Here is a 10,816-nt window from a genome sequence, read left to right as displayed (position 1 = left end):
CGTCCTCTTTCACCGTCTGGAGATTCGGTGATGACCAATCAATGCCACATAAAGCTTGAAATTCAGCCTCATCATCTATAAGTCCAGACGGGTCAACTTCAGGGGCGAAAGTATGCTTACGGATTGGAGGGATTAAACCCATCACTTTATAAGCCGGCGTGGGCATCTTCTGATTCTCCATGCTGTAAGCCGGGTGATATTTTGATAGATCTGTTTCATTCGCAATCAGACTGGCCAGAGGGCGTATTTCTTTCACACAGGCAGCAAAATCTTTTTGATCAAATGGAGTGTCGTCTTCTTTTAAGCACGGATATCCAGTAGCTACCTCAGACGGGTCTAGCTCTGGTAGCCATGCCTTGGCCCGGCTCAAAGCCGTCACGGCACCGGCTCTTGCAGACGACCGCTTCATCTCATCCATCCTGGCAGGTAGCATAGAGAGTCTTTTCAAGACATCTGTCAAAAGAGTAGGTGCTTGATTAGTCGGAGAAATTGTAGCCAACGCACGCTAAGCTCCAGTGTACAGTTGTTCGACAAGGGTGTAAACCGCCTTCAGCTTCACAAGCATGTCTTGGTTAAGGTTGCTGCTCCTAGGACCTCAGTAAATCACAGATTGGTTAGAGGAGGTTTATACTATCAGGCAAAGGATTCACTTTTGATGATTAGCAAGGCGACTCACCAAAGATAGCAGAAACCATCTGGGATACACGGTGTTTTAAACTGGTGAGCTCAGTGGTCACCTCTTGAAGAGCCGCCTCCACTTTTTCAGCTCGTTGCATCAAAGCGGTCTTCCCTTCAGCCCAAGTGTTTCTTTCCACTTCAAAACTGGTCTTCAACTTTTCCGTCTCAGCCACGCTAAATTGGAATTTTGAATCGGCCTTCCGAGTCTCGGATTCTTGGTTTTCCAGCCGGGTCTTTGCATAGGTCAGTTGTGATTGAAGTTCAGCAGTGGCATTCTGTACAAACATAGAGTTGCATATACGTTTATATCCAGGTTACAGAAATATAAGTCCCAAGCCTTTTGCAAGCAACAACACTTGGCACTTTGGGGCTAATGCCTGCCGAAACATTCTTCATACAACGATCCATGTAAGTAAGTCCCAAGCACTTTGCAAGCAAGAATACTTGGCACTTGGGGGCTAATGTATATCGCTTGTGTCCTTTAACTACCTTCATGATGACCAGGTCGTGCTGTAAACAATCACAACCGGCTCATAAAGGCTACACAGATAAGCTCTCTTTGCTAAACAATGGTGAACCGGACCGGCTCATTCATGCTGATTAAACCGGCCCTTGGGGGCTACGGATGCAATGTTAATTGTTTAAATCCGGCTTACCTATAATGATACAAGCCGGCATTGGAAGGATTCTACTATAGATGTTTACGGTTATTCTAAGTCTACAACCTATTCAATCTCATCATACCCAGTAGACTTGGGGCTGGCAGGATGTACATAACTTATTTGAGCAGGGATTCATACCTCATATTTCTGATGCATCTGTTTCACCATCTCGATTTCAAGATCGCGGCTGGCGTGTACTTGGCTGAGGTAGCAAGACAGTACTCCACTGCTGCTCAATTGTGCATAGTGGGAGACATCAAACCTCACTTTCCGCCTTTCAATAACCTCTTGTTTGGCGGAGTGCTTGGCCAAGACAGTTGGATTTCCTGGTTCTGTAAAACCGGTGCCAGTGATCAGAACATCATCAGTATGAGTCTCCGACGGCTTAAGTGAGCTTGACGGTTCAGTGTTCAAAGAGTCGGTGTTGGTATGTTCAATGGAGAGATCAGGGATTACAGGTGGAACATCTGAGGCAGGTTCTTCTGGCTGTTTTTCAGAAGCATCGGGTGCAGAGACTTGCTGCTCCGGTTCAACAACTTTAGGTGCCTCAGTTGGCTTGGTCACCTTTGCCTTCTTACTAGGCTTTTCTTGTCCACTGCACGGGTTGTGACGAGTCAGTATAATTGTAAGAATACAAAGAGGTACAGAATAAAAAGTAATTGTCGTTACCCAGGGGCAGTCTTGAAAGCCGGCAGCTGGGTCTGTGATGAGTCACTAGAGGAAGAGCGAGAAACCTCCTGGTAGTTTGAAAAAGAGGAATTGAGTGGCTGGCGAAAGAGACCCGCCAGCGGGTAAAAAGAAGTTAAGTTTGGAAGGACCTCGTTTTGGCGTTTCCGTGGAACTTGAGTATTCGGTAAGCCGGAGGACAATTCTTCACATCCGCTGTTCCGAGTCTGGCGCCGGCTCTCGTGTTGCTTCAAAAGAAAGTAAGGATCCAAATGAGCTAAGGGGTAAGAAAAGCTTACTTTCCAGGTTACTCGTCGAATTTTCTGTCTTGGCAAAGGTGCTGAGTCAGAGGAAATAATAGTTACCTCTTCTTCAACTACTTGGCTGGCCCCCGTATCGTCCTGAGAGTAATCAATGTCAATAAGATAATTGAAAAAGGAGCCAAGGGAGTCAAGGGCTACCTCCGACTCAGAGGTGTCATCTAGCTCAAGCATTGCAGAGGCACTTGGTTTCTTCTTATGCTTCTTGGTGATTTTCTTGGCGGCTTTCTTGGCAGACCTAGCCTTTTTGGCGGCTTCATGGTCATATTTTGCCTTCCAAAAATCAGATTTAGCCTGTGGAAGTCAGCAAAGTTGAGACAATATGATATTTGAATGATGAGATAAAAGTAAAGTAAGTTAGAGACTCACAACTGGCGGCGGGTTAAGTTTGTAGAAAGGGTTCAGACCCACTTTGCTGCAGTCTTCGGAATCTTCATTCAGAAGGGTTTTTGTCATATCAGTAATTGCATCATTATTCAAATGCAAGGGGCTGTGGCGTAATGGATCCTTTGTACCGCCTGTATAAGTACACATTAAGCCGGGCCGGTGGCTCAAGGGTATGATTCGCCACGAGGCCCAGCACCGGACCAAATCTATGTCGGTTAACCCATTCCCCAGCAGGGCCTTGACCTTCGCAATAGTGTGGGCGAGTTTTTTACGTTCAGCAGCGGTAAGCTTTTCAGAAAGAGGATGTTTCGGGTCAAGATGTTCAGCAGATAACCCGGCAATGGATTCTCGTCAGCCGGAGAGGTATCCTTGCAGTAAAACCACGTCTGATTCCAATCCTTGGGGTGACTTGGCAGGCAAGCATAGGGGAAGATGGCATCTCTTCTTCGTTGAATTAAGATTCCGCCAAGTTCCAAGCTGGGCCCGTTCGTGAACTCGTTTTCGCGGTTCAAGTAAGAAAATTCCCTAAAGAGTTCGACACTGGGCTCCTCTTGAAGGTATACTTCGCAGAAGACTTGAAAATCGCACATGTTTGACATGGAATTGGGTCCAATGTCTTGAGGATGGAGTTGAAAGAAGTGTAGAACGTATTGGAAAAATTTAGAACCGGGCGGTGAGAAGCCCCGATTCATGTGATCAGTAAAAACAATGACTTCGTCATCCTTTGGCTGAGGTCTTTCTTCGCCTGGATCAGGGGCGCGATAATGCATGACATTCTTTGCTGGCAAGTACCCGATTTTGACAAAGTCTTTGAGTGAGCCCACAGTGACGATGGAGGGAACCCAGTTACATGAAGTAACTGTCTTTGGCGGCATTATGAAAAGATAAGCCTAAAAGGAAGAAAGGTTTGCTGATTTAAGTCAATTCATTTAAGCCGGAGGTAAATGCTATAAGTATCTATTCAGACTGGCGGCTTAAACGGGGCCTAATGATATATGCGTAATTATGAACTGGTGATGTATGCCGCCATGACCAGCACGGGTATTCAAGATCTGACAAGAGCAAATTTTACTAAGTGTTGGGACAAACAGGTTTCACAGGTTGAAGCTATAAGATTGGATCTGCAGCTGTTCAGAAAAATGAAACAAAATCTAAACTTAAGATGGCGGTGGCCGAAAAGTGGGGATGTCCAGATGAGATCTATTTGCAATGAGGATATATTCTGATATTAAAAACCTAGTGCTAAAACTGCTACCGCACAAGATTGGTGTCGTTTTTCAGATCAAAACTATGTAATCTAAGCAAGAAAAGGAGGGACGACTATGAACACCGACGAACAGGGAAACCCTAAGATAGATCTATTAAAAAGGAAAAGTGAAGGCTTACCGACGATGATGAACGGCGGAGGAGCACCGCGATGTTCTGGTCCGTTCAGGGTGATGCAGCGGCCGGAGTCGAAGCAGTAGACGAAGGTCGACGGCGGCGGAGCTCGGGCGCGCTGGAGCGTTGCGAGGAGGAAGAAGAAGGCAAGAAGGCAAAAGGGGGAGAGTGAAAAGAGGACACGTGGCCCTATTTATAAGCTTGGAAGGATAAGTGGCATGCGCGGGAATCGAGGAGACAAGAAAATGGATATGTGACGGCGCGGGCGCCTTGATTTTCGGAAGTTCAGTAAAGGAAAAGATTTATTAAGGTTTGGGCCGTATGTAGTATTAATAACAGGTGACGTCACGGCGGGTTACCGCAATTTCAGGAGATGACGTCATGGCGGGTTACAAATAACACAGGAAGATGAAGAAGGATTTTTTCTAAGTGTTGAAGATTGACATGAACAAGTTCAAATCAACCTGGGTCCTAATGTTGGGGATATGACTATTGGATATGACCCGCCCTGGAGGGGCCGGGTTATCCTAATGGCGGTTCATCTGCATAAAGCCCATGAGTATGTTGAAGATGGTGGTTCATGAAATAGGCTTGTTAAAAGGCCCAAACCGGAAGGCGGCTTAAGGCCCATAAGCGTAAACCGCCATATATATGTAACTTGTATTCTAAGGCATGTAAGATAAGTCACCAGGCCGGACACGTCTGTATGAGCCGGCCGGGACTCTGTAGGCCGCAGGGTGTCAACCCATGTATATAAGGGGACGACCCGGCAGCGGCTTAGGGCAAGAAACAACAGATCGAGAGCCAGGCGAAGCGTATTTGCTCCCTGGTAATCTAAACCCTAGCAATACCACCTCAAACTGGATTAGGACTTTGCCTTCACCGCAAGGGGCCGAACCAGTATAAACACCTCGTGTCCTTTGTCCCGTTTTAACCCCTTTAAGCTAACCTCGTCGCCATGGCTCCACAACTAAGTCCTTTCACTAGGACATCTGCCGTGACAATTCCACGACACTGCTCGAGCCCCTGTTCTATAGCGTGGCTATATGTCTCACTGGACTAAGATTTAAGAGAGAAAAATGAAAGTCTAAAAGGAAAGTTTTGCATGAATCTTGATGTAAGATCCAACGGACCTATATAGAATCGACTGTGACTTATAGCAAGCATGATGAATATAAGAACGATGACAGTGGATAATAATTGTCTTACATATTTAGGAACATAATTAAAAAAAGCCACATGCGGCAATGCCCGAAATACACAAGGGCAAAAGAAGAAGGAAGACAACGATTTGGCTCGCTGATCTCTACTTTCTTCATGCGTTGCTGCAGGCCGCGGGAACTAGTCTCCGCGGCGAGCGGCAATGAGCTCTTTCTTATCCTCAGATTCCTCCACGAGCCTTCTGCGCTCGATGCGCAGCATGGCATTCTCGTCCATAAGTTTCTCGACGATGACGCGGGTCCTCTTCAACCAGGCAGTTGTCTCCTCCTGCTGCTCCACACTTCCGACAATCTTCGCCCTCAGCAGGTCACACTCGGCCCAGAGCTTCGCGTTGCTCTCATTTAGTTGCCGGATGACGCTGGTAGCCTAATCAAAAGAGGCTTTGATGTCGTCCTACAACCTCGCCCAGCCGGAGATCTGATCCATATGGCTATGGACGATCGCATGCATGCTGTCGGCATTCTGGGAATGGGGGTCCCCAGACTTGCCTGCCTGCGGCCCACGGCGTGGCTATGTTAGCGGGCCTGTACGGCCCATCTTCATCAATAAGGCACTCAAGACCCTCACGAGGGGCCAAGCCTCGCGAGGCAGACAATGCCAGACCTCCCCAGGAACGGCCTCACCAGGCTGCTTCGCGAGGAGCGGAGAAATCAAGGCGGGGCAAACCTCGCGAGGCTCTCGTGATGTGAGCCATGACGATCAAGATCAGGCAGGCGCCAGGCGGGCGCCAGCGCGCGTAGCGTCCTTGTTTCCTCTTTGGTTCTAAGGAGGCAAGAGCAGGCGCGGAGTACCGAGGCATCAAGCAAAGGTTTCCATATCAGTGCAACGAGACCAAGACCAGCAGGACGGCAGGACGGAGGTCACCATCGAGCCCAAGACGGCGTCACCACGAGAGCCTTTCGCAGGCGAAGACCGCTTTTGTCAGGATAAGCTGTACTAGTTGTCCCCTTTCAAATTGGCCATTGTTGGCGCCCTTCCCGCTCAATATTTGGGAAGAGGACCAGGGCCGATATAAGTAGAGCTAGCCACCACCGTAGGGACAACTCAGAGGAGATTGGATCCTCAGCCAATCCTTAGCCACACACTGAGCCCAAGAACACCTCAACCTCAGGAGGCTGTTCTTCCCTTTGTACTGTTCTTCATCAACCCTAGAGGCAATCCATCCACCACCACACTGGAGTAGGGTATTACACCACAACGGTGGCCCGAACCAGTATAAATCTTGTGTCTTTGTGTTGTGAGTTCGTCGAGTTCATCTGCGAGATCTTAGCGAGCTAGGGCATAGATCGGTAGGGAGGAAATCTTCGGGCGCACCCAGAGTTTGAACCTTAAGGGTTTTGCCGGAACCTGAGATCCGACATTTGGTGCGCCAGGTAGGGGTTCTGTCGGCGTTCTGGGAACGGGGGTCCCCAGACTTGCCTGCCTGCGGCCCACAGCGTGGCTAAGCAGCAAGCCGTACGGCCCATCTTCGTCAACAAGGCACCCAACACCCTCGCGAGGGTCCAAGCCTCACGAGGTGGCCGGCGCAAGACCTCCTCTGAAGTGGCCTAGCCAGGCAAGCCCATGAGGAGCGGAGATATCAAGGCGAGGCAAACCTCACGAGGCTTTCGTGACGTGAGCCATGACGAACGGCACCAGGCGGGTGCCAGGCGGGCGCCAGTGCACGCAGCGTCTCTATTTCCGGTGCTAAGGAGGCCAGCGCAGGCGAAGAGTACCGAGGCATCAGGCAAAGGTTGCCATATTGGTGCAATGAGACCAAGATCGGAGGACGGCAAGGCGGAGGTCATCGTGGAGCCCAAGACGGCGTCACCCCAGAGCTTTTCGCAGGCGAAGACCGCTTTTGTCAGGATAGCTTGTACTAGCTGTCCCCCTTCAAATTTGCCCGCCGTTGTTGGCTCCCTTCCCGCTCGATATTTGGGAAGAGGACCAGGGCCTCTATAAATAGGACTAGCCACCACAGTAGGAGGCAACTGATCCCGAACTAGTTCAGATCATCCTCAACTACACAAGCACAAGAACACCTCAACCTCAGGAGGTTGTTCTTCCCTTGTACTGTTCATCATCAGCCCAAGAGGCAATCCACCACCTGGAGTAGGGTATTACACCACAACGGTGGCCCGAACCAGTATAAACCCTGTGTCTCTCTGTGTTGCAAGTTCGTCGAGTTCATCCGCGAAATCTTAGCGAGCTAGAGCGTAGATCGGTAGGAGGGAGAGACTTCGCGCACACCCCAGTGTTTGAACCTTAAGGGTTTGCCGGAACCCCACATCCGACATTTGGCGCGCCAGGTAGGGGTGCGCCTGTGCTCCTTTCCACCAACCTGCGCCCCACGCCGCCGCGCTTCGCTCCCATGGCAGGTGCGCTGCCATCCGCCTCTACGACCGACACCAGCAGCAGGGAGTCTGGGTACCGAGCCCTGGCCCCCGCCCTGCAGCGAGTGGAGTGGCCAGCCAAGTTCAAGCCGGAGATGCCGCCGCATTAGGACGGCGCGGCAGACCCGGCGCCGTTCCTGCAGGCGTACGAGGAGGCCGTCCTCGATGCCGGAGGCGACGAAAAGATCATGGCCAACTGGTTCCCCATGGCCCTCGCCGGCGAGCCACGCGCCTGGCTGCTCAACCTCCCGGGGTCCACGGTGGTGTCCTGGGAGGAACTCCACGACCTCTTCACCGCGCGCTACGCGGTGCCGGCGCACCATGCGGTCGCGGCGCTGCTGGGTGGCTCTCAAGCACCGCCTTCAGATCGCCACGTCAAGCCTTTCTTCCGTCAGATTGGGGCAGCCTCCAAGCGCCCGGGGGCTCCGCCGGGTTGGGCTGCGCCGCAGGCCGACCTCACCTTCGATTCAGAAGATCACCCCGGCTCCACCGCCGGCTCTGGCATGCTCCCAATGCTCTGCACGCCTACCATCTGCAACGTGGCCATCACCAAAACCCTCATCGACGGCGGTGCCGGCCTCAACTTGCTCTCCGTAGAAGCCTTCAGCCTCCTCCACGTGCCGCCCGAGCGGATCAACCTCAGCAAGCCTTTTTCGGGAGTGGGTGGTGGAGCTGCCCACTCTCTGGGGCAGATCCGTCTCCCTGTCACCTTCGGCACACGCGACAACTACCGCACTGAGCTGGTGGACTTCGACATCGCGCGCATCGGTCTCCCGTACAATGCCATACTTGGGTACCCGGCTCTTGCTCAGTTCATGGCGGCGACTCACCCGGCCTACAACCTCATGAAGATGCCAGGGAGCAAGGGCATCCTCACCATCAAGGGGGACACTAAGGAGGCAGTGACGGCGCTCAGGCTCACCTTCAAGACCGCGGCAGCAGCGCAGCCAGCCGGCGCCAGTATGCCCAAGACCAAGGAGACCGCGCCCGCCAAGAAGAAGCAGTTGTTCACCCAAGACAAGGCGGAGACCAAGCAGGTGCCGGTCGACGAGGATGGGTCTTTAGGAGCCACCTTTACCATAGGAACCAGCCTAGACCGGGGACAAGAAGAAGCTTTGGTGAGGTTTTTGCGGGCGAACAAGGAGATATTCACGTGGGACCCCAATCAGCTGGTAGGGGTCCCGAGAGAGGTGATCCAGCATCATCTAAGGGTGTGCCCCAACATGCGCCCCGTGAAGCAGCGGGCGAGACGGCAGTCCACTGAGAAGCAGGCCTTCATTGTCCAAGAGACACGCAAGCTGGAGGCGGCTGGTACCATTCGAGAAGTTCGATACCCTGATTGGCTGGCGAACCCCGTCATAGTACCAAAGAAAGGTGGGAAGGAACGGATGTGCGTCGACTTCACAAACCTTAACAAAGCTTGCCCCGAAGATCCGTTCCCCCTCCCGTGCATCGATCAAATCATCGACTCCACCGCCGAGTGCGACTTGTTATGTTTCATCGACTCAGCGGCTGATGCACATCGCCTTGGGGCGGTAGCTCGGCAGGAACACAGAGGCCTACGTTGATGACATAGTGGTCAAATCCCGCGAGGCGAGGACGTTGATTCAAGACTTGGAGGAGACCTTTGAGAGCTTGTGCCGGGTGAACTTGAGGCTTAACCCGGAGAAGTGCGTGTTTGCCGTCCCCTCCGGCAAACTACTAGGGTTCCTCGTATCCCACAGAGGGATCGAGGCGAACCCGGAGAAGATCAAGGCCATCGAAGACATGAGCCCACCACAGACCCTCAAGGAGATACAAAAGCTAGCAGGGCGGGTGACCGCGTTAGGGCGTTTCATCTCCAAGCGAGGTGAGCGCGCCTTACCCTTCTTTAAGCTCATGAAGAAGAAGCGCCCCTTCGAGTGGACCCCGAAGGCCGACCGGGCCTTCCAAGACCTCAAGAAATACCTTACCAGCCCCCCGGCCTCTCGAGCCTCTGGTACTTTACCTTGCCGCCACCCCGTACTCCGCCAGCGCGGCGCTAGTGGTGGTTCGGGAGGAGCGCCAAGACAAGGGTGTGCCGCGCCAAGCCAGAGCTTATGCAGCGCAGGGTCAAGAAGGCGCAGCAGAGCCATCAACGGCGGAAGACCAAGCTCAGCAGGGTAACATCGCAGAAGCTCCTGAGGACGGTCAGGTCTCAGGAAACCCTCCACCTCAGGATATGCCACAATCTCCGCAGGACCCGAGCCTCAACAGTGTGCCAGCCCTCGTCGAGCACCCGGTGTACTTCGTTAGCACCGTACTGCGGGACGCGAGGGCATGCTACCCCATGCCTCAAAAGCTCCTGCTCTCACTCTTGGTGGCCTCGCACAAGCTGCGACACTACTTCCAGGGCCACCCCATCAAGGTCGTCTCATCTTACCCATTGGAGAGGGTACTCAGGAGCCCAAACTCAGCCGGAAGGGTCGCTGAATGGAACATCGAGCTGCAAGCATTCCAGCTGGAGTTCAGCACTACCAGGGTCATCAAGGGAGCCGCGCTCGCCGATTTTGTGGCAGAATGGACAGATGCCCCGGCTCTTGAGGAAGGAGAAGACCGGTCCACCTCCCGAGGAAGTGAGGCACCAGACGGCTGGGTCATGTATTTCGATGGCGCCTTCGGGCACCAGGGCGCGGGGGCTGGAGCAGTGCTCATCTCGCCCACTCAGGACAAGCTTTACTACGCCGTGCAACTCTGCTTCCAGCACGGCGAGAAGGTCTCCAACAATATCGCAGAATACGAAGGCCTCATAGCTAGCTTGAAGGCTGCGGCGGCTCTGGGAGTAAGGCGCCTTACCGTCAAGGGCGACTCGCAGCTTCTCGTCAACTTCTCCAACAAAGTGTTACGAGCCGAAGGACGAGCACATGGAGGCCTACCTCGCGGAGGTGCGCAAGATGGAAAAGCAGTTCTCGGGCCTGGAGCTGCAGCACGTGCCCGGGGCACCAACAAGGAAGCCGACGACATCGCCAAGAGAGCATCCAAGAGGCAACTGCAAGAGCTCAGCGTCTTCGAAGAGCGGCTCTTCAAGCCATCAGCTACGCCACCTCTTTCAAGCACGACTCAGCCTCGGGAGGAGCTCCCACAGCCCCCGGCCACGGCAGCCCCAGCCTGC

This window comes from Triticum aestivum, chromosome 3D (assembly GCF_018294505.1).
Source record: "Triticum aestivum cultivar Chinese Spring chromosome 3D, IWGSC CS RefSeq v2.1, whole genome shotgun sequence".
NCBI lineage: Eukaryota > Viridiplantae > Streptophyta > Magnoliopsida > Poales > Poaceae > Triticum > Triticum aestivum.
Note: the sequence above shows the minus strand (reverse complement) of the source record.